The sequence below is a fragment of the Ranitomeya variabilis genome, chromosome 3 (assembly GCF_051348905.1).
Source record: "Ranitomeya variabilis isolate aRanVar5 chromosome 3, aRanVar5.hap1, whole genome shotgun sequence".
NCBI classification, from domain to species: Eukaryota; Metazoa; Chordata; class Amphibia; order Anura; family Dendrobatidae; genus Ranitomeya; species Ranitomeya variabilis.
In genome coordinates this window covers 211,347,804-211,374,570 of record NC_135234.1, presented here as the reverse complement: position 1 = coordinate 211,374,570, position 26,767 = coordinate 211,347,804, and the positions used below count along the sequence as shown (strand labels likewise).

Here is a 26,767-nt window from a genome sequence, read left to right as displayed (position 1 = left end):
TTAAGCGTATCGGACGCTGGAGCTCCGGACGTTATTTGGCTTATGTTCAATATTAATTGCAGTGGCTTGGTAGGGTTATGGTCTTTGTTTAACGGTTACTGTTGTTATTATTGTATTTCAGGTCGGGGCCCATACCTTACCTGGATTTTTGGACATTCCTTTGTCTATTGGGGGGCGCTTCGGGCGGACGCCAGGCCGGACGGTAGGCAGTTGGGTTTCAGTAGAGAGCAAGTTGTAGTTCGGTGGCTCGGTTTTCGGGGTATGGTTTGGAGCAGGCTGATTTCCTATTTTGCACGCGCTGCCCGCTTGGACAGAGCCCCTGATATTTTGGTGGTTCATTTGGGAGGGAACGATTTAGGCTCCAAACCAGTTAGAGACTTGATAAGAGACATCCGATTTGACTTCCTTCGGTTGTGGAGGGAATTTCCAGGTATGTTAACAGTCTGGTCGGATATTGTTCCCCGTAACAAGTGGAGGTTAGCGCGATCTTTCAAGGGGATCAATAGGGCTCGGGTGAAATTGAATAGAGCGATATCAAAGTTTGTTTTAAGGAATGGAGGTATAAGTGTACGGCATTTTGATTTGGAGACGGGGGTTGGTAATTTTTGGAGAGAAGACGGGGTTCACTGAATGAGATTGGAGTGGATTTGTGGGCCCTGTCTATACAGGAAGGATTGGAGAGGGCTGTGGTGGCGTTGGGGCACTCACGAGCCTGAGGTTTTCAGGGCTGTGAGTTTGTGGCGGGGAGTGGGGTTCTTGGAGTTGATGCGGATTAAGCGGGGAAGGAATTTGAAGGAAATTCCGGACAGTTAAATTGGTTGGTTGTTCTGGCATTTTGGTTACAGGCTCTGGATGGGGTTTTTACCCTGGGAGCTGGTGGTGGTTAATTTGTTCCCGGAATGGGAATTATGGTGCCCTCGCGCTGGTGGTACAGCTGAGGGTAATTTGAGGTGTTTAAGTTCTGTTTTGTGGTTTTGCCAAAATATTTAAGCCAGAATTTTTCCCGGTGGGCTCCAAGAACCCTCCCCTCGAATTTTTTACATAAATGTATATTAATGCTTATGAAAATGTTTGTTTATTGTTTGTTAATAAACTGGCCGCTGTGGCCAAAATTATCCAAAAAGTAACTATTGTGTTTTGTTTTATTTTAAGGTCTGGTTTTATTGGGGGTACACGGGGTGGTGGTTGGTTTTTGGGAGGTAAGATGGAGCCAAATTGGCCATACACGGTCATGATCCATAGGAAGAGGTGACCTAAGACCAAGGTTAGGCCTCTTTCACACTTCAGTCTTTTGGCATCAGTTTGAATCTGTCGTTTTCGTTAAATAGCAGATCCGCCATTTTTTTTTGCAGATCCGCTATTTTCCCATAGACTTGCATTAGCGACGGATTGTGGCAGATGGTCGTCCATTCCATCCACCATGTGACGGATCCGTCGAGATTTGGCGGACGTCGTCTAGACGTTGACGGACATTGTAACGTTTTTTGTCTGCGCCGAAATGGCGGTTCGCGGCGGATCCGTCGCGTCCGCCATTTCCTAGAATGGCCGCCTATGGGCGACGGATCCATCGCGATCCGTCATTTGGCGTATCCGTCGCCCCAATCCGCTTTTTCAATTGAGCATGCTCCAAAAAGTAGATACTTTTCCCAGACAACCCCAAAACTATATAAACAGGACAGATGGGCTTCATTCCTCAATGTGCCATCAAGCAGAGAAGAAGCAGAGAGAACACAGTGCCAGCCAGCAAGACAGACCCTGCCAGCAGCCAGCAAGACAGACCCTGCCAGCAGCCAGCAAGACAGATCCTGCCAGCAATTTTTCAGGATTTTCCCTCAATTCAATATACAGTGTGGAATAAACGCCACGGGTCATGCGTTGGGCTGTGATAGGATGGATCCACAGCCTTCTCTTCCGCCGCTGCCGCAGGATGTGCAGTCTTTCTTCCTCCTTGTCCCAAATGATGACTGCCAACCGATTAGCCTCAAAAGTGAAATCCGCACATATCTTCACAATATTCGCCAGTACTCCTTCCATCTCTGCCACTTTCTCTACAACCTTTCAAAGATGTGGTGTAAATACACTGTATATATAGTTTCCCAGTAGTTTCCAGTAGCTAGTCACATTTCCAAGTACTTTTAAAAATGGATCCGTCAAAAAACGGTTCCAACGGATGTAAAAAACGGTCGCAATGGTTCTAACGGATCCATTTTTTTTACGCATCCGTGTAACGGATCCGTCAAAAAAATGTATCCGATAGAACCGTTTTCTCAACAATTTTGACGGATCTGTCGATCCGTCACTATGATGGAGCAGACTGACGCCAAACAACTGAAGTGTGAAAGAAGCCTTAGTGAGATCCTAAAGAGAATTGACTAATGAGACACAGTGGTCTTCTGGATAAGAGTCTGTGGGTAAGACTCCGAGTCACAAAACCCAAGCTTGTAATGCTGAAGGTAACAGGCCTAAACAGGACCGAGTTCATAGGAACAAGTGGGGTCCCAAGCGGTAGATCCAGGGCGCCAGTAGTGGAAGAAATAGGATGCAGAGCCGCTGAGCAAGTAAGGAGACCTGCTGATCAGGACTGTAGCAATACAGCTGGGTTGTGGCGAAGTAGGATGAAACAGTGTACCTCACTAGCCCTGGAATAGACTACAGAGGAAGGATTGTTTATGAAGGCAAATGCTCTATAATATAGAGAACACCCCCCCCCCCCCCCGTGCCACGCTACATGCACATACTCTAAGGGCGCATTTAGACATTTCTACAAATCGATTTGGGATCGGACCCCAATGTAGAGACTGGCAACAGGTCTCCTTGGACAAGAGACCCACCGTCAGTCCATTCATTGCGGACATCTATGACGTAAGAATTGAATTGCTTGCCTTAAAGGTGTTGTCCCCTTTCAGAAAACTTAATGACATAAACAGAGGGGTTTTTTTTATAAAAAAAAAACAAACAATCTAGGAATTACTTACCCTCCAAGGGTCCAGCTCTGTGTCACTGCCTCTGTCCCTGTGTGTGTAGTTTGGCTGCAGTGGTTACATCACGTTGTCAGAGCTTAGTTATTGGCTACAGCGTTCTCAACATTAGGTCACTACTGCTGGGACAGTGGTGGAGAGCAGCCGGAGTTGAACACATGAAGGGTAAGCAATGTTTTGTGTTTTTTTTAAATAACTAACTATGCATATAGCATAACATTTTCTGAAAGGGGACAACCTCAAAGAAACTCACTGTGTCCATTCTTCCTCAAAAGAAACCAATACAGCTTAACTAGGATTGAACTCTCAGGCCTAAAATGCATAGTGTGCCTAGGGGCTTCTTATGACAATTCCTTTGTCAGATGCAGTTTCGTCATATAGGATTTGTGTGGCTCTATATCACTAAGTACAGCCAAACATAACTTAAGAAAACTGTGCTTTTGGGGCTGTTTCTTAACTGTGGCTGATAAACTGTCATTCTCCCCTAGTACTTGCTATAATTTCAAAATGCAAACCTTTAGTGGTAAAACTCGTATAGTAACCATATTTCATTAACATTGGTAAGAACACCGTAAGCAAAACGTAATGTGTTCATTTAATCCAAAATCCTACCATTTTGCCTGGCAGACAGTGAATGAAGTTAGTTATTCACTGGCTTTTCCTTATGATAACCCAACAATACTGGTTCTATCGCCTGTGAGGAGTGGCCTAATACATAGAACCCTTTGCTCCCCCTGGTGGCCGGAGTGTGAAGTGTAATGTGTGACTGTGATACCTGGTCAAGTGAACTCCTTTAGTGCCATCAGACGTACCATCACTCCCCTTAGTGGTGGAGCGTCAGCACTGCAACGACCAGGACTCTGGGGCGCTGCACCTCCATCTGCTCTCTTCTCCCACCCAGAGAAGAGGGGCGCTACTGTGCACTGTAGTTCAACAACCCGACAAACAAGGCAACACAAACAAAGTTTAACAGAAAACTCCAGGCATACAAAATGTTCACTCACATATAACAGAGGAATGCACTGGGACATGGAGGTAAGGGAATAAGCCAAAATAGAGAAGGATATGGAATTAGCACACTTACAAAGCAAGCAACAGTCACAACTCTCTTTCTCATATGAACTCCTCTCCCTCCTTTAGCCATGCAGCAAATACTAGCTCTGACAAGGATTTGTAACAGAGCCCAGATTATAAAGGGCAAAGGAGTGGCTAAGGCTAGGTTCACATTTGCGGTTGAGTCCGGATTAAAAAAAAGCATTGCATGTGTTTTTGCATGCGTTCGCGTTGTTTATGCGCATGTGTTTGTTATTAAATCAAATTTCAAGGAGAATTTCCTTGACACAAGCCATGCCCATTGGGCGTGGCTCATGGGATTTGTGTTTGTAGACCCTTGTGCAAACGCAAGCGAACGCATGTCCTTGCGTTCCTATGCGTTCGCAAGCGAACGCATGTCTGTTGTGAATTAGACCTTTTGGTTCCCTCTTGTGGTCACTAGTGATATTACACTTTGATATTCCTTCCCTTGCTCGGTATCCACCTGGCCTCGTTAGTCCAGGGGTGTCGCTATTTGAACTTCCTGGATTTTCAGTCTGGTGCCTGGCATCGTTGTAATCAGATCCTTCTGTTTGCTCCTATCTGCTGGTCCTGGTTCTTTGCAAAATTAAGCTAAGTTCTGCTTTCTTGTTTTTGGTTATTTTCTGTGCTCTTATTTTTGTCCAGCTTGTACTAAATGTGATTCCTTATATTGCTGGAAGCTCTAGGGGGCGGATGTTCTCCCCCCGTGCCGTTAGACGGTTCGGGGGTTCTTGAATATTCCGCGTGGAGTTTTTGTGAGGGTTTTTGCTGACCATATAAGTCATCTTCCTATATTCTGCTATTAGTTAGCGGGCCTCTCTTTGCTAAAACCTAGTTCATTTCTTGCGTTTGTCTTTTCTTCTTACCTCACCGTTATTATTTGTTGGGGGCTTGTATCCAACTTTTTGGGGTATTTCCTCTGGAGGCAAGAAAGGTCTTTCTTTTCCCTGCTAGGGTTAGTTAGTTCTCCGGCTGGCGGGAGACGTCTAGAATCAACGTAGGTACGTTCCCCGGCTGCTGTTATTTGTGTGCTAGGTTCAGGTATATGGTCAGCCCAGTTACCACTGCCCTATGAGCTGGGTTTTATGTTTGCAGACTTCGCTATTGTCTCTGAGACCCCCTGCCATTGGGGTCATAACAGTATGCCAGGCCATAAGTGAATATTTAATGCATTGCAGAAGTGGGATTATAAGAAAGGAAATTCTGAGGTTTTTTTTTTTTTTTTTTTCTTTCTTTCCTCCCCTTTATCTCAGAGTGGCTGGAGCCTTGCTGCAGACATGAATGTCCAGACCTTGATTACTAGTGTGGATCAGCTTGCTGCTCGTGTGCAGAGTATTCAAGATTTTGTTACTAGCAGTCCTATGTCAGAACCTAAAATACCTATTCCGGAATTGTTCTCTGGAGACCGATTTAAATTTAGAAATTTCAGGAATAATTGTAAATTGTTTCTATCTCTGAGACCTCGTTCGTCTGGAGACTCAGCTCAGCAAGTAAAAATTGTTATCTCTTTCTTACGGGGCGACCCTCAGGATTGGGCCTTCTCGTTAGCGTCAGGCGATCCGGCTTTGGCAGATGTTGATGCGTTTTTTCTGGCGCTTGGGTTGCTATACGAGGAGCCCAACCTTGAAATTCAGGCAGAAAAAGCTTTGCTGGCTATCTCTCAGGGCCAGGATGAAGCTGAAGTTTATTGCCAAAAATTTCGGAAATGGTCCGTGCTTACTCAGTGGAATGAGTGTGCTCTGGCCGCAAATTTCAGAAATGGCCTTTCTGAAGCCATTAAGAATGTGATGGTGGGTTTCTCCGTTCCTACAAGTCTGAATGATTCCATGGCGTTGGCTGTTCAAATTGACCGGCGTTTACGGGAGCGCAAAGTCGCTAATCCTCTGGTGGTGTTGTCTGAACAGACACCTGAGTTAATGCTATGTGATAGAGTTCAGACTAGAATTGAACGGAAAAATCATAGACGTCAGAATGGGTTGTGTTTCTACTGTGGTGATTCTACACATGTTATATCAGCATGCTCTAAACGCTTAACAAAGGTGGTTAGTCCGGTCGCCATTGGTAATTTGCAACCTAAATTTATTTTGTCTGTGACTTTAATTTGCTCATTGTCTTCCTATCCTGTTATGGCGTTTGTGGATTCAGGTGCTGCCCTGAGTCTTATGGATCTGTCGTTTGCCAAGCGCTGTGGTTTTATTCTGGAGCCTTTGGTTAATCCTATTCCTCTGAGAGGTATTGATGCTACGCCATTGGCGGAAAATAAGCCGCAGTTTTTGACACAGGTGACCATGTGCATGTCTCCTGAACATCGAGAGGTGATTCGTTTTCTTGTTTTGCATAAAATGCATGATTTGGTCGTTTTGGGTCTGCCATGGTTACAAACTCACAATCCAGTTTTGGATTGGAAGGCTATGTCTGTGTCAAGTTGGGGCTGTCAGGGAATTCATTGCGATTCCCCGCCGGTGTCTATTGCTTCCTCTACTCCTTCGGATGTTCCTGAGTATTTGTCTGATTATCAGGATGTATTCAGCGAGTCCAGGTCCAGTGCTCTTCCTCCTCATAGGGACTGTGACTGCGCTATAGATTTGATTCCAGGTAGTAAGTTTCCTAAGGGAAGATTATTTAATCTGTCTGTACCTGAGCATACCGCAATGCGTTCGTATATTAAGGAGTCTCTGGAGAAGGGACATATTCGTCCATCCTCTTCCCCTCTTGGTGCGGGATTTTTCTTTGTGGCCAAGAAGGACGGATCTTTGAGACCTTGTATAGACTATCGACTTCTGAATAAAATCACTGTTAAATTTCAGTATCCTTTGCCTCTGTTGTCGGACTTGTTTGCCCGGATTAAGGGTGCCAAGTGGTTCACCAAGATAGACCTTCGTGGTGCGTACAACCTTGTGCGCATTAAGCAGGGAGATGAATGGAAAACTGCATTTAATACGCCCGAAGGTCATTTTGAGTACTTGGTGATGCCTTTTGGGCTCTCTAATGCTCCTTCAGTGTTTCAGTCCTTTATGCATGACATCTTCCGGAAGTATCTGGATAAATTTATGATTGTTTATCTGGATGATATTCTGGTTTTTTCTGATGATTGGGACTCCCATGTAAGGCAGGTCAGGATGGTGTTTCAGGTTTTGCGTGAGAATGCTTTGTTTATTAAGGGCTCAAAGTGTCTCTTTGGTGTGCAGAAGGTTCCCTTTTTGGGTTTTATCTTCTCCCCTTCTGCTGTGGAGATGGACCCAGTCAAGGTCCGAGCTATTCATGATTGGACTCAGCCCACGTCGGTTAAGAGTCTTCAGAAGTTCTTGGGTTTTGCTAACTTCTACCGTCGTTTTATCGCTAATTTTTCTAGCGTTGTTAAACCTTTGACGGATATGACCAAGAAAGGTTCTGATGTTGCTAACTGGGCTCCTGCAGCCGTGGAGGCTTTTCAGGAGCTGAAGCGCCGGTTTACTTCGGCGCCTGTTTTGTGTCAGCCTGATGTCTCGCTTCCCTTTCAGGTTGAAGTGGATGCTTCTGAGATCGGTGCAGGGGCCGTTTTGTCGCAGAGAAGCCCTGGTTGCTCAGTAATGAGACCATGTGCTTTTTTTTCTAGGAAATTTTCGCCTGCTGAGCGGAATTATGATGTTGGCAATCGGGAGTTGTTGGCCATGAAGTGGGCATTTGAGGAGTGGCGTCATTGGCTCGAGGGTGCTAAGCATCGTGTGGTGGTTTTGACTGATCACAAAAATCTGATGTATCTCGAGTCTGCTAAACGCCTGAATCCTAGACAGGCCCGTTGGTCATTATTTTTCTCCCGTTTTGACTTCGTGGTCTCGTACCTGCCTGGTTCAAAGAATGTTAAGGCTGATGCTCTTTCTAGGAGCTTTGTGCCTGACTCTCCTGGAGCCTCAGAGCCAGTTGGTATTCTTAAAGAGGGTGTAATCTTGTCGGCCATTTCTCCGGATTTGCGACGTGTGTTGCAGAGATTTCAGGCTGATAGACCTGACTCTTGTCCACCTGACAGACTGTTTGTTCCTGATAAATGGACCAGTAGAGTCATTTCCGAGGTTCACTCCTCGGTGTTGTCAGGGCATCCGGGTATTTTTGGCACCAGAGATTTGGTGGCTAGGTCCTTTTGGTGGCCTTCCTTGTCACGGGATGTGCGGTCATTTGTGCAGTCCTGTGGGACTTGTGCTCGGGCTAAGCCTTGCTGTTCTCGTGCCAGCGGGTTGCTTTTGCCCTTGCCTGTCCCGAAGAGGCCTTGGACACACATTTCCATGGATTTCGTTTCGGATCTTCCAGTGTCTCGGGGCATGTCTGTCATCTGGGTGGTATGTGATCGCTTTTCCAAGATGGTCCATTTGGTGCCCTTGCCTAAGCTGCCTTCCTCTTCTGATCTGGTTCCGTTATTCTTTCAGAATGTGGTTCGTTTGCACGGCATTCCTGAGAATATCGTGTCTGACAGAGGATCCCAGTTTGTTTCCAGGTTCTGGCGATCCTTTTGTGCTAAGATGGGCATTGATTTGTCATTTTCATCTGCCTTTCATCCTCAGACTAATGGCCAAACTGAGCGAACAAATCAGACTCTAGAGGCTTATTTGAGATGTTTTGTTTCTGCGGATCAGGATGATTGGGTGACCTTCTTGCCGTTGGCTGAGTTTGCCCTTAATAATCGGGCTAGTTCCGCTACCTTGGTTTCGCCATTTTTCTGCAACTCTGGTTTCCATCCTCGTTTTTCCTCGGGACATGTGGAGCCGTCTGACTGTCCTGGGGTGGATTCTGTGGTGGATAGGTTGCAGCGGATTTGGGATCATGTGGTGGACAACTTGATGTTGTCACAGGAGAAGGCTCAGCGTTTTGCCAACCGCCGCCGCGGTGTGGGTCCCCGACTTCGCGTTGGGGATTTGGTGTGGCTGTCTTCTCGCTTTGTTCCTATGAAGGTCTCCTCTCCTAAATTTAAGCCTCGCTTCATCGGTCCTTATAAGATTTTGGAAATTCTTAATCCAGTGTCCTTTCGCTTGGAACTTCCTGTGTCGTTTGCCATTCACAACGTGTTCCATAGGTCTTTGTTGCGGCGGTACGTTGTGCCTGTGGTTCCTTCTGTTGAGCCTCCTGCTCCGGTGTTGGTTGGGGGCGAGTTGGAGTACGTGGTGGAAAAGATCTTGGATTCTCGTCTCTCCAGGCGGAGGCTTCAGTATCTGGTCAAGTGGAAGGGCTATGGTCAGGAGGATAATTCCTGGGTGGTCGCCTCTGATGTGCATGCGGCCGATTTGGTTCGTGCCTTTCACGCTGCTCATCCTGATCGCCCTGGTGGTCTTGGTGAGGGTTCGGTGACCCCTCCTTAAGGGGGGGGTACTGTTGTGAATTAGACCTTTTGGTTCCCTCTTGTGGTCACTAGTGATATTACACTTTGATATTCCTTCCCTTGCTTGGTATCCACCTGGCCTCGTTAGTCCAGGGGTGTCGCTATTTGAACTTCCTGGATTTTCAGTCTGGTGCCTGGCATCGTTGTAATCAGATCCTTCTGTTTGCTCCTGTCTGCTGGTCCTGGTTCTTTGCAAAATTAAGCTAAGTTCTGCTTTCTTGTTTTTGGTTATTTTCTGTGCTCTTATTTTTGTCCAGCTTGTACTAAATGTGATTCCTTATATTGCTGGAAGCTCTAGGGGGCGGATGTTCTCCCCCGTGCCGTTAGACGGTTCGGGGGTTCTTGAATATTCCGCGTGGAGTTTTTGTGAGGGTTTTTGCTGACCATATAAGTCATCTTCCTATATTCTGCTATTAGTTAGCGGGCCTCTCTTTGCTAAAACCTAGTTCATTTCTTGCGTTTGTCTTTTCTTCTTACCTCACCGTTATTATTTGTTGGGGGCTTGTATCCAACTTTTTGGGGTATTTCCTCTGGAGGCAAGAAAGGTCTTTCTTTTCCCTGCTAGGGTTAGTTAGTTCTCCGGCTGGCGCGAGACGTCTAGAATCAACGTAGGTACGTTCCCCAGCTGCTGTTATTTGTGTGCTAGGTTCAGGTATATGGTCAGCCCAGTTACCACTGCCCTATGAGCTGGGTTTTATGTTTGCAGACTTCGCTATTGTCTCTGAGACCCCCTGCCATTGGGGTCATAACACATGTCCTTGGGTTCCTATGTGTTCCCATAGACTGTAATGCGTTGTTCTGATGCACTCCTTCCGCAAGCGTCCGCATGCGTATGGCGGTGGAAATTTGACGCCCAAAAAATTCTAACATGTTGCGTCAGCCGCTCCTAGCCGCACACCGTGAAAAAACCCATGTGTAAGCAAACACGGGCAAACCCATGCAAACGCATGCACCTGCGTCTACAATGTTAAAGCTAGGAAATCAAGAGCATGTGGACGTATGTGTCAGAAACGCTGCGAACACAACCGCAAATGTGAAACCAGCCTAAATGAGTTCAGATGTGAGCTCGAAGATTTCCAATATTAACCCCTGTTCTGCCAGAAGGAATAAACACCAATAAAATGAAGAAGTGTTTCTTAGATCTGGAGTAGGAGCAATCAGACGCTGTGATCTTCTGGTGCCACACTGTCTCGGTAACCCTGTGACACTATGTGTCCGTGCTAAACACAAGTAGACATCCATTTTTTTCAGTAATACAGATGACAAGGGCCAATACAAGTCTGCTGGTCCGTGAAAAACACGTACAGCACACGGGTGGCATCCGTACAGTCCGGGAGCAAAGTATAGAGGAAGCTTTGTCATTTAGTTATTTCTTAATCCATACTGGAGAAACACTGATGACAATGATGGTAAACAGGGACACACAGATGACACACGGATGGAAAACACTTATGACACCGGTACAGGTTTTTCACGTACGTGTTTTATACGGTCGTGTGAAGGAAGCCTAGATCTGATTTTGTGTTCATGATGTAGGACATTATGAACTCTTTATCTTTGAGGTCGATTTTTCTGTTTGGAAAAGAAAAACTTGTTGCCACCAACAACCAGGAAACTGGATATTCGCAATCCTATTTTTATGTGGATTAAAAAAATACATGGTACTAATGGTTATTAACACTTTAATGACCTCTGATATACATTTTTATCACAGATCATGTGCATGGAGCATGATGAGGAGCCAAGCTCTCAACATACCGAGCAGCTGCAGGCTGCTACACAGCCGGGATCTGCCTGTAACAGTAGTGAATGGTGCTAGCTTTGACCACTGCTTTATAACTAAGCAAAATGGCATATGTATTCCAAAATTATAATGGCTCGGAAACAGGCCCACTAACGGAAACAACAATGGTGGAATTCTATTTGTTTTCACCTTTTCACACAACATTTCACCCTTCTGTTTTTCACTACATTAAGAATGGCTTCATTCAAAACAACACAATTCATTGCGTCAACACTTTTTCTCCTGTATATAGATTTCTGCTGACCTATGGACTGAGTTTGGAGAATGAAAGCAGCTTCTTTATATTGTTCCTTTGAAATTTATACAGAGAAGTCTTCCAGAAATTGATCCTGCGCATATTGAAGTCAGTCCTGCCAGATATTTTCTCTTACGAGAATTACTTCTAAACTGTTGTGTCAGAAACGTTATCACATACTGTCGGTTAGGCTCGGTGGAAGTTGACTTGATTAACACAATTTACTTTAGGCATTCAGGATTTGCTCCAGAATGTCTAACTCATGCTCTAAAAAAATAAAAGGCAGGGGTTTTTGGTACCATTAGGCTAGGTTCACATTGCGTTAGTGGGTGGTCGCTAACGGACAGCGTTGCACGGCGAAAATGTCGCAATTAACGCCGTGCAATGGGTCCGTTAGCGCACCCATTGACAGCAATGTAAATTTCGCCTGCAGCGCATCGCTAGCGCGTGCCTTTTTCGGCTCGCGCTAGCGATGTGCCGTTCTTTTGTAGCGCGCCTCGGACGCGTCCACGGCGCGTCCGAGGTCCGTTCCCCGCTCTCGCAGATCGGGGATCTGCGAGAGCGGGGACGTTAGCGCGACTCCTAAACGCGGCCCCTACAAATACATTGCGTTAGCGCAATCCGCTAGCGCTAAACTTATTGCCCTAACGCAATGTGAACCTAGCCTTACATTAATTCATTACATTGCATGCAGTAAGACATACACAAGTGCTTCTCACAAAATTAGAATATCATCAAAAAGTTTCTTTATTTCAGTTCTTCAATACAAAAGGGAAACTCATATATTATATAGAGTCATTACAAACAGAGTGATCTATTTCAAGTGTTTATTTCTGTAAATGTTGATGATTATGGCTTACAGCCAATGAAATCCCAAAAGTCATTATCTCAGTAAATTAGAATAATTAACAAAAAAAACACCTGCAAAGTCTTCCTAAGTGTTTAAAAAGGTTCCTTATTCTGTTTCAGTAGGTTCCACAATCATGGGAAAGACTGGTGACTTGATAAATGTCCAGAAGGCAGTCACTGACACTCTCCACAAGGAGGGTAAGCCACAAAAGGTCATTGCTAAAGAAGCTGCCTGTTCACAGAGTGCTGTATCCAAACATATTAATGGAAAGTTGTGTGGAAGGAAAAGGTGTAGTAGAAAAAGGTGCACAAGCAACTGGGATAACCGCAGCCTTGAAAGGATTGTTAAGTTGTTAAGAAAAGGCCATTCAAACATTTGGGGGAGATGCACAAAGAGTGGACTGCTGCTGGAATCATTGCTTCAAGAGCCACCACACACAGACGTATCCAGGACATGGGCTACAAGTGTCGCATTCCTTGTGTCAAGTCACTCATGACCAATAGACAACGCCAGAAGCTTCTTACCTGGGCCAAGGAGAAAAAGAACTGGACTGTTGCTCTGTGGTCCAAAGTGTTGTTTTCAGATGAAAGTACATTTTGCATTTCATTTGGAAGTCAAGGTCCCAGAGTCTGGAGGAAGAGTGGAGAAGCACATAATCCCAGATGCTTGAGGTCTAGTGTGAAGTTTCCACAATCAGTGTTGTTTTGGGGAGCCATGTCATCTGCTGGTGTATGGCCAGTGTATTTTATCAAGACCAAAGTCAGCGCAGCCGTCTACCAGAAACATTTAGAGCACTTCATGCTTTCCTCTGCTGACAAGCTTTTTCGAGAAGGAAATTTCATTCTCCAGCAGGACTTGGCACCTGTCCACACTGCCAAATGTACCAATACCTGGTTTAAAAACAACAGTATCACTGTGCTTCATTGGCCAGCAAACTCGCCTAACCTTATCCCTATGGAGAATCTATGGGATATTGTCAAGAGGAAGATGAGAGACACCAGACCCAACAATGCAGATGAGCTGAAGGCTGCTATCAAAACAACCTGGGCTTCCATAACACCTCAACAGTGCCACAGGCTGATCGCCTCCATGCCATGCGCATCAATGCAATAATTGATGCAAAAGGAGCCTGACCAAGTATTGAGTGCATTTACTCAACATAGATTTCAGTAGGCCAACATTTCGGATTTTACAATTCTGAGATAATGACTTTTGGGTTTTCATTGGCTGTAAGCCATAATCATCAACATTAACAGAAATAAACACTTGAAATAGATCGCTCTGTTTTTAATAACTCTATATGAGATTCACTTTTTCTATTGAAGAACTGAAATAAATTAACTTTTTGATGATATTCTAATTTTGTGAGAAGCACTTGTATTAATTTTACTCAGGTTTATTCAAATGCATATATATTTAAATATTCTGTTCATTCAAATATACACACACATTGCTAATATACCTCTTTGTTAGGCCCTGTTCACACTTCATTTTTGGCAGTGTATTTTGGTGTTCCGTCTCAATTTCCTTAAAAATGTTACTCACATGGATTCAGACAGATCCCTGATGTGGCCAAACACCGCAATGCCAAAAACTAAGTTCGAACAAACTCCATTTTTTTTACCTGAATGTATCCGCTTGTCAGACAGACAGAGAAAAGTAGCTCAGGAACAATCAGATCACTTCTTCTTTTAATTGCTTGATGGCTTCTGAAACCTGAATCATTTAAAAGGAGCTCAAAAAGACTGTCCATATGCAGAGCAAGTCATTTTGACATCGCAGTGCATATGTTAATTCTTGTAAAGATTTTTAAAAAGCTATTTCAGGCAAATTTCAGGTGGAGAAAGCTATTTACCTGAAGATATAGAGTTAATTTGCAGTCTAATAGCGTTAGGAAGATGCCCATCCCCTGTACTGAAAGTGCGGCACCTGGGGAAAAATGAAGTTAATTGTCCAAGGAGCTGCTGGCTTTCAGTCATGCAGGTGTACCAGCATGGCTTCACTCATAGTTCACTATGTTGTGATATCGGTCACTTTACTCCAGAACTTTGACTGACAGCTGGCTCAGCAGTGCATCAGCACAGAGCTGGCTGTCAGTCACACTGTTGGAGCATGCCACCACTCACAGCATAGTGAGCGATGACAGGAGCCACAATGGTACGCCTTCACGACTGAAAGCTGGTGGCTCCAGGGAGGAATAAGGTTAATTTTCTTCAGGGTGCCACACTTTCCGTAAAACAGCCGGGCATCCTCATAATGGTATTAACCTACAGATTAACTCTATAGCTGCAGGTTAATAGCATTTTCGGACATAGGTTCCATTTAAACTTACTTCTTTCTGCTCTCAAGACAAGCAGGACAACAACCTTTTTCTTACCCGCAGTCTGTACCCTAGGACAGGTGCTACAATTACATCATCACGCCGTAATACATCCTCTACCTGAGTAAGTAGCAGAGCAGTGAGCCGATCACTCTCTGTTCCACCATTGTGTTCAGTTGATTCCCCGCCCCAAGGACATAAATGCAGCTGAAACTTCTACTTGTCAAGGCATCGAACTTGGCTTGGCAGCAGAGCAGGGGCCATTGGGCCTGCTGACATTAGGAATATATAGACACATTTATGTGAAGATGGAGGGATGCTTTAGTGCCTTTTTGAGTAGAGATACTTAAAGATTTTTTTGCAGGAAAAAGAATAAAAGATTTTAAGGAAAGACATAATATTTTTTTATAATATTTACAGATTCAGAAAACCTTGAGAAGTGCCAAAAGGGTTTGGGGTGTCAATAGTGTTCTTTTATTCTGGTTGTCAGTCTGGTAACCTTCTCACGTATCAAAAGATGATTTTGACTGAATTATTTCCTTAAAGGGGTTATTTGATTTGTCATTTAAAATGATCAATAGTGGTTAAATTTTAACTGACCAACATTCATTTTGGTTGAAATATTCCATGTTCATCAACTTTACTCTAATGTGTATAGTCACTTTAAATCTAGTCATACCCATAAACAGCTGACAGTCAAGAACTCATTTGGATATCAGCTATCCCTTCTGACTCCCTCACAAACATGAACTCAGCTCAGCTGATCATTTGTGGCTTTTCATAGGGGACAGTGGACTGCAAAACAGTTCTGACAGCAGCTTATCTCCTGAAGAACAAAGGGGGAGGGGTCTGATGTTAAAAGTCAAAATGCCAACCCTTATCTTCCCCAATATATTTTAGAAAGTCAGCTGATCAAATTGATATCAGCAGGCTTGGCCATCTTTAATCTAATGTACATGGGGATCTCTGACGGATGAAGGACCTTTCTTGAAACAATAGAAAAATATATTTTGGCAGATGGCTGGCACACCCACCATTCACAAAACATGGATATCGTGTCCTCCATTGGAATGGAGCGGCAGTCATACTTATTTGCTGCCACTTCTTTCATTGCCTGTGGGAATGAGCACTATACTAATACATATAATTCAGTTATGTAGATGACAAACATCAAGTGTGATGTGCACTCAGAGTGACCGCAAACTTATCGATTTGGACCAGACAACCCCTTTAATGAATCCCAAGCTTCAGCTTCCTCACAGAAGGCACAATAATAGTATTTTCTGATTTATTCCATTTTGCCCTCTACAAACTGAAGGTTTCCTGTGCTGGAGGAAGCAAAGCAGCCACACAGCATCACCAAGTCACTACCAAATTTCACTGTATACAAGGTGTTTTTTCAATGTATGCTTTTATTTTCTTCAGACATATTGCTGATCTATAATGTCACAACACAGCTGTCAGGTGACCCGAGACCAGGGGCTCCTTCCCTGTCCCTAACCCAAGGGGCGCACTAACTCACACTACTTCCCGGGATACTTCTGAAGGTGAAGATGATGGGGCCTCCATCCTTGCCTTATCTCCTGAGTTAGCCCTCCGTGTGTTCTCTTCCCCCACCCAGGATAGAGGGGCGCTACTGTGCACTGTAGTACACCAACCCGACAAACAAGGCAACACAGACAAGTGTTAACAGAAAACTCCAGGCATACAAAATATTCACTCACATATAACAGAGGAATGCACCGGGGCGTGCAGGTAAAAGAACAAACCAGAATAGAGATGGATAGGGAATTACCACACATACAAACCAAACAACAGCCACAGATTACTCCTCCTCCATGCAGCAAATGGTAGTTCTGATAAGGATTAGTAACAGAGCCCAGATTATAAAGGGGAAAGGAATGGCTAACTGAGTTCAGCTGTGAGCCCAGGGATTTACAACATGGCCGATTAACCTCTGTTCTACCAGAAAAAAATAAACACATTTAAAATGGAGGAGAAGTGCGTCTTCTCAGTGCCAAAGTAGGAACAATCAGACACTGTGGTCTTCTGTCTCCACACTGTCGTGGTAACTCCATGACACACAAGCCTGAGAAGTTCTGGTTTTGTTTCATCGCTCTACAGGACATAATCCAAAAACATTTTTGCCTTATTTTTATGGTGTTGTGCATATTGGAGCTTAGTCTTCTTGTGTTTTTGGGTCATTAGATGTGAACGTCTTGGAGTTCCGGCATCGAGAACTTCAGCATCTTGGATGCAAAAAACTCAGTGTCTGCTGCCATCAAACCTTGCTGTAGGTCTTTAACAGTCACTCAAGGGTTTTAGACCACCTGCTTTTTCAGGAATCTGGTGTCAGCCGATGATATCTTCTTTCTGGCATATCTACGGAGCATAGCCAGTGTTATTTTAAGTTTGTAATTGGGGACTGTTTCCAACTGTAACTCTTTGAAGCAATTATTGTATTTGCTATTTTTTGCTTCTGTCTCCTTGTTTGTGCAAAGCAATGATCTCTTATCTTACATTTTTGGACCACTCTTTTCACAGTCCAAAAGTATTAGCCTGTTCTTCATGGGTGCTAATATTCCTCAGTAACTCCATCAGAAACTAGTGTCTGGCTATGAATCACAGGTCATTACATCCAAAGAGTGCTCTACTACATACCAAAGATTCTTTTCATGAAAGGGTTGAATAATTCTCAAATGCAATAGTTATTAAAAGTGTCACTTGGTGAAAAAATAAGTGAGACATACTGGAAAATGGAAGTTCCTTAGATGCCATAAAATGGCATAAATTATAGCGCTAATCCAACAATAATTTGACTTTCTTGTACAAGGATAGCTAGAGAATGGTCACATATATGAGGAGCCGTGTACCGTAGTCCAGTGCTCTGTATATTAAGACTCATCTATGATATTCCAGTCTAGATGTAATACCATAATGTTAGTCAGGTATGACGTTAAGAAGAATGTGATGACAACATGTAACTTGTGTACTACAGCTTCACCTTGTGTAGATCTGTAGGGCAGCCATAGAGGTCAATGAGGCTCTACTTTACAAATTTAACAGAAAATAAATCATGATGTGTTTTGCTGGGTGCTGCGTGTATAGAAGTATTCTTCCCAAGACAAATTGCTTCTTTGTGAGAATGTCTCCGTGTTGTTATTATGTATGTCTACATTTTAGATCCCTGTGTTAGCTGTATGGCATACATTTTTATACATCCACAGTTAATAAAATTTACAAGACCAAGTACAGTTTCTTATGCTAATAATTGCAGCGTATCAGTAAAAATCAGATGCAATATAAATTTTATGTCTGACATCGATTTCTTTTGCGCTCTCATAGAACAAAATACGGAGGAGACAAGTGTATGCTGCGCTTTTTTTTCAGACTTTTTTCATCTGATCAGCCCTATTGAATAACATTGGTCAGTGTGCTATCCGATTCCAACATGATCAAATATGTATGTATAATATTCAGGTCTGAACGAGCCATTAGCATGTAGAACAACATATGGAGACTGTGGGCTTCTGTACTAAGTTGCCGTTAAGACCGGGATCACACTTGCGAGCGCAATGCGAGAAACTCATGCGAGTCTCTCACATCAATACCCGGGACTGCCGCTGGCACTCAGGACCGGAGCATGCGGCTACATGTATTTCTATGCAGCTGAATGCTCCGGTCCCGAGTGTCGGCGGCAGTGCCAGGAATTGTTACGAGAGACTCGTGCGAGAGACTGCACTCGCAAGTGTGACCCTGGCCTAAGGCTTAATGTTTTTCTATACAGGCTGGGTACCATGGCCCTAAGATATGCATCCTCTACCTGAGCAGAACAGTAATACCCATCAATAGCAGGACAGATAAAATGTTCCTTGGAGCGGAGAAAATGAGATTATTGGGCAACTGTACCTATACCATAGTTGTGTACACCAGTAAATTGGCCTTTTTGGCCAATCATGATTATTACTGTTTAATATGTTATTGAAAATGTGTCGCTAATCAGTTAAAATGAAATAACAGTGAAAACTACTGTTTTCCTTGACAAATGTGCATTTAATTATTTCATTATATGTAGGCTATAGAAGTGAAAAATGTTTTATTGTAGGAAACAGGAGTTATTTAATACTTAATTCTGACGTGGATGTTACTATTTAATCTGTTCCCTTTCTTATAATATAAAAGTCTTTAATTTACCCCTTGTATAAGGTGGCTATAGTGGGCACCTGGAGAGTGGAGAGTGAGTGTGAGTGGAGTGGAGGGTGGCAGCAGGTGCACAGATTAGGAGCTGTTTGGGAGCTGTAGAGATGGGGCTCACATAATGGCCTGTTGCATTTTCTGTTCCATAGACCAGAAACAGTGAATGGAGCCTTTGTTAACTGGTTCCTTCAGGAATAGAGAAGGCAAAATACCTGACCCCCCTTCCCTCTGGCTCTGCCTCCCATCCCTCTACTCCCCCCTTTCCAATCTCACCCACTTCACCCCCCATATCCCCTCCTTCATACATCTCAAGTGTTCACTGCAGGCCTTATGGGTCCCTTTCTGGGAGACTAGAGGAAGGGGAAAGAACACACATTTAGCAAAAGGAAAAACAAACCTGGAAACAGGCCGAGCTGAGGGGAGAGTGAACAACACTGACAAAGACTGCAAGCCATAGAGAAACATTTACTATCAGAGACACATAGGAAAGCATGAGGTTTCCACTATGCTGGACAAATATGGATGTGCTGAAGCAGGTAAAGCTGTGGTGGGGGTGGGATTTCAGGGACAAAGACATTGAGGTCTAGTAATCACTGATGTAGGGGTTCTTCAAGAGGTGGGGAGGCGACTGGCACACAGCCAAAGCCAAAATGAGAGTTTTCCAGATTAGCACATGTTGCTGGCTGTTACGTACAGGCCCTGAGAGGTACCATGATCATACTATTTGTATGTGCCAAACTGTATCATCATACCGTGTGTATGTGCCAGGCTGTATCATCATACCATGTGTATGTGCCAGACTGTATCATCATACCATGTGTATGTGCCAGGATGTGTGATCATACTATGTGTGTGTGCCAGACTGTATCATCATACCATGTGTATGTGCCAGACTGTATCATCATACCATGTGTATGTGCCAGACTGTATCATCATACCATGTGTATGTGCCAGACTGTATCATCATACCGTGTGTATGTGCCAGACTGTATCATCATACCGTGTGTATGTGCCAGGCTGTATCATCATACCATGTGTATGTGCCAGGCTGTGTGATCATACCATGTGTATGTGCCAGGCTGTGTGATCATACCATCTGTATGTGCCAGACTGTATCATCATACCATGTGTATGTGCCAGGATGTGTGATCATACTATGTGTATGTACCAGGCTGTATCATCATACCATGTGTATGTGCCAGACTGTATCATCATACCATGTGTATGTGCCAGGATGTGTGATCATACTATGTGTATGTACCAGGCTGTATCATCATACCATGTGTATGTGCCAGGCTGTATCATCATACCGTGTGTATGTGCCAGGCTGTGTGATCATACTATGTGTATGTGCCAGGCTATATCATCATACTATGTGTATGTGCCAGACTGTATCATCATACTATGTGTATGTGCCAGGCTGTATCATCATAACATGTGTATGTGCCAGACTGTATCATCATACTATGTGTATGTGCCAGGCTGTATCATCATAACATGTGTATGTGCCAGGCTGTATCATCATACTATGTGTATCTGCAAGGCTGTATCATCATACTTTGTGTATGTGCTAGGCTGTATCATCATAGTCTGTGTATGTGCCAGGCTGTATCATCATACTCAGTGTATGTGCCAGGCTGTGTGATTATACTATGTGTATGTGCCAGGCTGTATCATCATACTATGTGTATGTGCCAGGCTGTATCATTATTCCGTGGGTATGTGCCAGGCTGTGTGATCATACTATGTGTATGTGCCAGGCTGTGTGATTATACTATGTGTATGTGCCAGGCTGTGTGATCATACCATGTGTATGTGCCAGGCTGTATCATCATAATGAGTGTATGTGCCAGGCTGTGTGATCATACTATGTGTATGTGCCAGGCTGTATCATCATACTTTGTGTATGTGCCAGGCTGTATCATCATACTCTGTGTATGTGCCAGGTTGTATCATCATACTTTGTGTATGTGCCAGGCTGTATCATCACACTGTGTATGTGCCAGGCTGTGTGATCATAATCTGTGTATGTGCCAGGCTGTGTGATCATACTCTGTGTATGTGCCAGGCTGTGTGATCATACTATGTGTAGGTGCCAGGCTGTATCATCATACTGTGTATGTGCCAGGCTGTGTGATCATACTATGTGTATGTGCCAGGCTGTATCATCATACCATGTGTATGTGCAGGCCATATCATCATACTATGTGTATGTGCCAGGCTGTGTGATTATACTGTGTGTATGTGCCAGGCTGTATCATCATAGCCTGTGTATGTGCCAAGCTGTATCATCATACTATGTGTATGTGCCAGGCTGTACCATCATACTCTGTGTATGTGCCAGGCTGTATCATCATACTCTGTGTATGTGCCAGGCTGTATCATCATACTCTGTGTATGTGCCAGGCTGTGTGATCATACTATGTGTATGTGCCAGGCTGTGTGATCATACCATGTTTATGTGCCAGACTGTATCATCATAACGAGTGTATGTGCCAGGCTGTGTGATCATACTCTGTGTATGTGCCAGGCTGTACCATCATACTCTGTGTATGTGCCAGGCTGTATCATCATACTATGTGTATGTGCCAAGCTGTATCATCATACCATGTGTATGTGCCAGGCTGTGTGATCATACTTTGTGTATGTGCCAGGCTGTATCATCATACTCTGTGTATGTGCCAGGCTGTGTGATCATACTATGTGTTTGTGCCAGGCTGTGTGATCATACTAGGTGTATGTGTCAGGCTGTGTGATCATACTCTGTGTATGTGCCAGGCTGTACCATCATACTCTGTGTATGTGCCAGGCTGTATCATCATACTATGTGTATGTGCCAAGCTGTATCATCATACCATGTGTATGTGCCAGGCTGTGTGATCATACTTTGTGTATGTGCCAGGCTGTATCATCATACTATGTGTATGTGCCAGGCTGTGTGATCATACCGTGTGTATGTGCCAGGCTGTGTGATCATACTATGTGCCTGTGCCAGGCTGTGTGATCATACTCTGTGTATGTGCCAGGCTGTGTGATTATACTATGTGTATGTGCCAGGCTGTATCATCATACTATATGTATGTGCCAGGCTGTATCATTATTCCGTGGGTATGTGCCACGCTGTGTGATCATACTATGTGTATGTGCCAGGCTGTGTGCCGGTCCAAAGGCACATCAGGAGTTCCCTTTACAGGTGGGAATCAGTGTCTACCTTCTAGTGCTGGGTGTTGTAGTTCTTCCCTGCTGAGCTCCCGGGATAGTCCTCACAACTGCTGTGTCTGTCTCTGATGTTCGTTCTCTCCGTCCCCCAGATGATATGGCTAGGACGCACCCGTATGACGGGGTAGGCCTGGAGTTCTTCCGGGACCCTAGAGTCGCCCCTCTCCCACAGCTGCCTCCGTTGTCTGCTTAGGTGATTTGTGTGAGACAGCCAACCTATAATTGGCTGCCCTGCCATGGTTTGCAGTAGTACTTAAAGTCTCTTACTTGCTCGGCGTTCCGGCCACCGACTGTTTGCGCCTCAGAAGGATGTTGCCTCGGTCTAATAGCACGACTCCTTCTGGTCCTAATTCCTCTTTACTGTATTCCCGTTGTTCACTGGTTTGTGCTATTCTTAGGAGTCTGTCAGGATCCCATCCCTGACAGGTCCTCTCACTAGCTCTTCCCAGCTACTTCTCCCTGTCTTCCTGTCCAACCCCCAGTTTTACCAGAGTGTGAGGAGTGGCCTACTAGATAGAACCACCCCCCCTGGTGGCCGGAGTGTGAAGTGTAGTGTGAGTGTTACCTGGTCAGGGAAACTCCTTAGTGCAATCAGACGCAACATCACTCCCCTTAGTGGCAGAGCGACATTACTGCAACGACCAGGACTCTGGGGCGCTGCATATGTGCCAGGCTGTATCATCATGAACATGTACACATGAAGTACAACTCTAAACACTTTTTACCTACTATCCAAAGTTGTTTTTTTGCTAAGATGTGAATTTACCAGCTGCTATATGCATAAATACCTCCTTGTACATTTTGTGGTAGCAGATAAATAAAAACCAACCCTGAAGAATATATGATGCCCCTGCAGTCAGGTGAGATGCATGCGATACCCACGTCTATGAGAAGATACTGAAGCATGTTTGGTGTCTGTACTGTTGTCCGGCATGTCTGTATATTAGCATCAGGCTTGATTATGTGTTTGATGACGGTGTATTACGATTGTTTGGTGTTGTGTAGGTGATTGTACTGTATTGCCAGATAAAATACCTCCAGTAGTGAATTACTAATGCTCCTGCTGGCTGTGATGCTCCTGCTGTGGTTTATGGCTTTTTATTCCTATGTGATTGTATTTCTGCCTCACGTAGGGTTCAAAGTCATGAACTGCGAAGGGGACATTCCCCACTGCGATTGTAGGGTGCTTGCTGCATAGCCCTTCTATACACAGAAGCCTCAATGTCATCTTTCTACATGCTCCAATCTACCGGCAATCACAATAGTACAGGGAATCAGAAGGAATATGAATGCAGAGAGGAGAAACTACACATGGATCACGACGCTGAGCTGAAACTGTTTTATAGTGCCATAGTGATGTAGCTATAAGCGTGTAGATGGTGCAGTTGCCCCCTGGCCTTTATGTCCGGGGGCCCACATGATGGGATTTTTAACAAGACTAGAAAGACATTGCTTTGGCTTAATTGCCCATCATGTTACAAATACCTTGTTTTAAAGTGAGCCCTGTAGATAGATCCAACATTGGGGTCAGTGCACACAGTGGTGTGTGATGTCATTGCCAACTTTGTGTCAGGGCAAGTTAAAGAGGCTGTCCACTACTTTAGCATTGATGACCTATCATTAGGATAGGTCATCAATGTCTGATTGGTCAGTGTCCAACACTGGGCACCCCCCACAGATCAGCCATTATCGGTCTCGGCGGCCGGAAATCGTCACTAGCCGGTCTGTTCCATCTTCTGATAGTGGCCACGGCAGGGCACTACACGTCCACCTCCTATTGATTTGAATCGGAGGCATATGTGCAGTAACGAGCCTTGGCCACTATGAGAAGACAGAGCATCTCTGCAAGTATTTCCGACTGGTGGCCGCCACCGCCAACACAAATAACAGCTGATCCGCTGGGATGCCGGGTGTCAGACCCCGACCGATCAGACATTGATGACCTATCCTAACAAGAGGTCATCCATGCTAAAGTGGTGGACAACCTTTTTAAGTATTTTATGCCATGGCCGGAATTTATACTTGCACTACTGGAAATATCTACAGAGATAAAAATATATTTTCAGTGTACTAATTAAATGAAAGGTGGCAGACTCTGTATTGTAGAGAGTAGTAAGGATATGTCTTATGATATTGCAGCACAGCAGCATACACAAAGTATGGTAATTAAAAGGACATTAAGCCAGACAGAAATGCAAGGAGATTGAAGCCTGCAAAACTGAATGCTGCTTTGATTATACATAAGTAAAGCAAGGATCTGCCAATCATCTAATATTTATGTGGGTGCCCCGACTCGATCCTTTTGTTCTCAAGGGAGATAAACCACCAGAGTTGTCTGGCAGTGGCAGGTTCACCTCTTCCACTTGATCACACAGAAAAACGAAACAAGGGACGTTCCCTGGTGCAGTATCATTAAAACAGTCTGGACAAAATGGAATGATGGGCAAGCTTAAAGAGAACCTGTCATTAGGAATTTACTGTATGACCCAAGCTAATGACATGTATATAAATATGCTTTAATGCTGATCAACTTACGTGTAGAAATCCGTTTTGTTGTTTTCGAGAAATCCATCATTGAAATTCTATGCTACTGAGTTGCATGGGCAGCACTGTGGGCACTGTACTTACAGCTCATTTGTCGTCTCTCCCTAATCCTTGCCTGCACGCCACTGAGAAGATGCGCCAAATTCATTAAGTGGTGTACACCTCTTAATGAACTCAGCGCATCGTACTCCAGTGTGCCTTTCATGAATACCGGCTTGCTATGATTCTGGTATTGGAACTTATCTAGGTTAGGCCACTTTTCCCCATCTTTTTTCTGTACTGCAAGACATTTAACGGACATCCCCTTTAAGACCCCCCATATAAATTTGACTAATGTTGACCAAACCCACCTATTTTAAGGGTTTGACCGACAGTCTAATGTGTATGGGAGCCATCTAATATTTATGGGGGCTTTAGAAATATAACACAATATATTAGGGATGAAAAGGAACACAGAATGCATTATTAGTAATTTTTTACAGGGTTTACTAGGGCTTCCTTGCTGAAGGATTAATTCAGTGTAGCATAGCTCCAGTATGCTGAAGGATCCAGTTTTATTAAGATTCTTACCATTTCCCCTAGTCACAAGGGAGTTCACCTCAGTTGAAGAACTATTGTCTGGACTCAAACCTGAGACTCTTGTGTACCAGACAGAAGTGTAACACACCAGGAAGCCGATTGTTACAGTGGTGTTGCCTTCTTTCGGGCAGGGTGATGCCATGCCTAGAAGTGACAAGGATCCCTTTAACAGGTAGCACATACATGCAACATGTTCTGATTCCAGGCCAGAAGGGCGAGCTCTAGACACGATTTCAGGGGAACTTCCCTATATATATTCTGGCTGCAGGAGGAGTTAGAGAGTTGTTGGTCAGAGTGAGAGGAGAGCTGGAGCCGTGCAGACATGAGGTTCTGCAGCTCGTAACCAGAGTGGAGGAGTCAGACAGAGTTGAGTCTGTAGGAACGTGTGAGGGGAAAAGAAGCACAGGAGAAGTAAGGAGCTGGAGGGGAGCTGCGACTGGGCTCCCTCCACGCTGAAGGAATCGAACATCGGGAGTACGAGGCTGTGTGGGACTGTATGCCCCACAGCAGAAACCGGAGGGCAGGGGATTTCAGGTTGCCTGTCCACAACCACACCCGAAGGCACAGCAGCATATAGAGCCCGGAGTCGCCGCAAGTCACCTGTAAAAAGGCTCGAGTTGCCTGCCATGCTGGTAGTGTCCTACATATAGGACAGAGAGAGAGGACCTTGTGTGAAGCCTCATGCAGCAAGGGACGCACACTACAGCACAGTAAGGAAGGCTTCCAACCCCACCTGGCTAAGGGGACTCCAAATCACTTCCAGGCTGGCTGGACCTTACCATCATCTGTTACCAGTACCCTGGACTGTGGCTGCATACTACCAGTAAAAGGTAAAGAGACTGCAACCTTGTGTCAGCTAATTCTTTCCCAGCACTACACCATCTGTCATCTTTACCCACTACACCAGGAGCCCTGGGGATCAAGCTTCACCTGTGGGAAGCCATACCATCCATGCTGCAGTGCCATCATCCCTAGCGAACCCCTTTAAGCAGCGTCAGTCATCCCTGACCATAATACCACAGGCGGCGTCATGAACATTCTTTATTCAAAACAACCCTTTTAAAGACTTTGCCTTTAACTTGGACGCCTAGGGCCACGGACCAGGTCGCTGCCACCGTGACTACTCCTTTAACAACCGCTGGACCCGGTACCGAGTATCCCCTAGGCCCTAGCGGGCGCTCCAGAAGCTCATCCCTTTGAGCTATTCAGCTCGCTGGACAGCTCCTTTGCTAACTCATACCAGTACCTGTATTGTTCCTGATTAGCTCTACACCCTGTGATTTCCTGATTAGCTCCACCCTAACCTGGCCTTGTACTTCCTTCCTTGAGAGATTATTGAGTTCCCAGCCTTTACGCTATCTCTCTCTCTACCTGATGTTCCTCCATACCATACTGCTGTTCCTGTTTATTGACCTCTGGCTGTCCACTGACTACGTTACCTGCTGCTGCTCCATACCATATTGCTGTTCCTGTGTGCCGACCTCTGACTATCCACTGACTATGCTAGCCGCTGATTCTTCATTCCATATTGCTGTTCCTGTGTACCGACTTATGACTATCCACTGATTACGCTACCTGCTTCTCGTCCATACCATACTGTTCCTGTGTACTGACCTCTGG

At 44.7% G+C, this 26,767-nt stretch overlaps 1 protein-coding gene across 2 annotated transcripts in view; it reads left to right on the top strand.

Moving 5' to 3' along the window:
- BLACAT1 (BLACAT1 overlapping LEMD1 locus) overlaps positions 1-26,767 on the top strand; it is a 72,595-nt gene that overhangs the window by 24,976 nt on the left and 20,852 nt on the right. The window contains exon 1 of one of the 2 annotated variants that reach the window (XM_077299504.1): positions 19,183-19,341. The exons of the other annotated variant lie outside the window; for it this stretch is intronic. The gene's annotated coding sequence lies outside the window, so the exon portion shown is untranslated. Of the gene's footprint in view, positions 1-19,182; positions 19,342-26,767 lie in introns of those variants that run through there. 2 annotated transcript variants of the gene reach the window in all.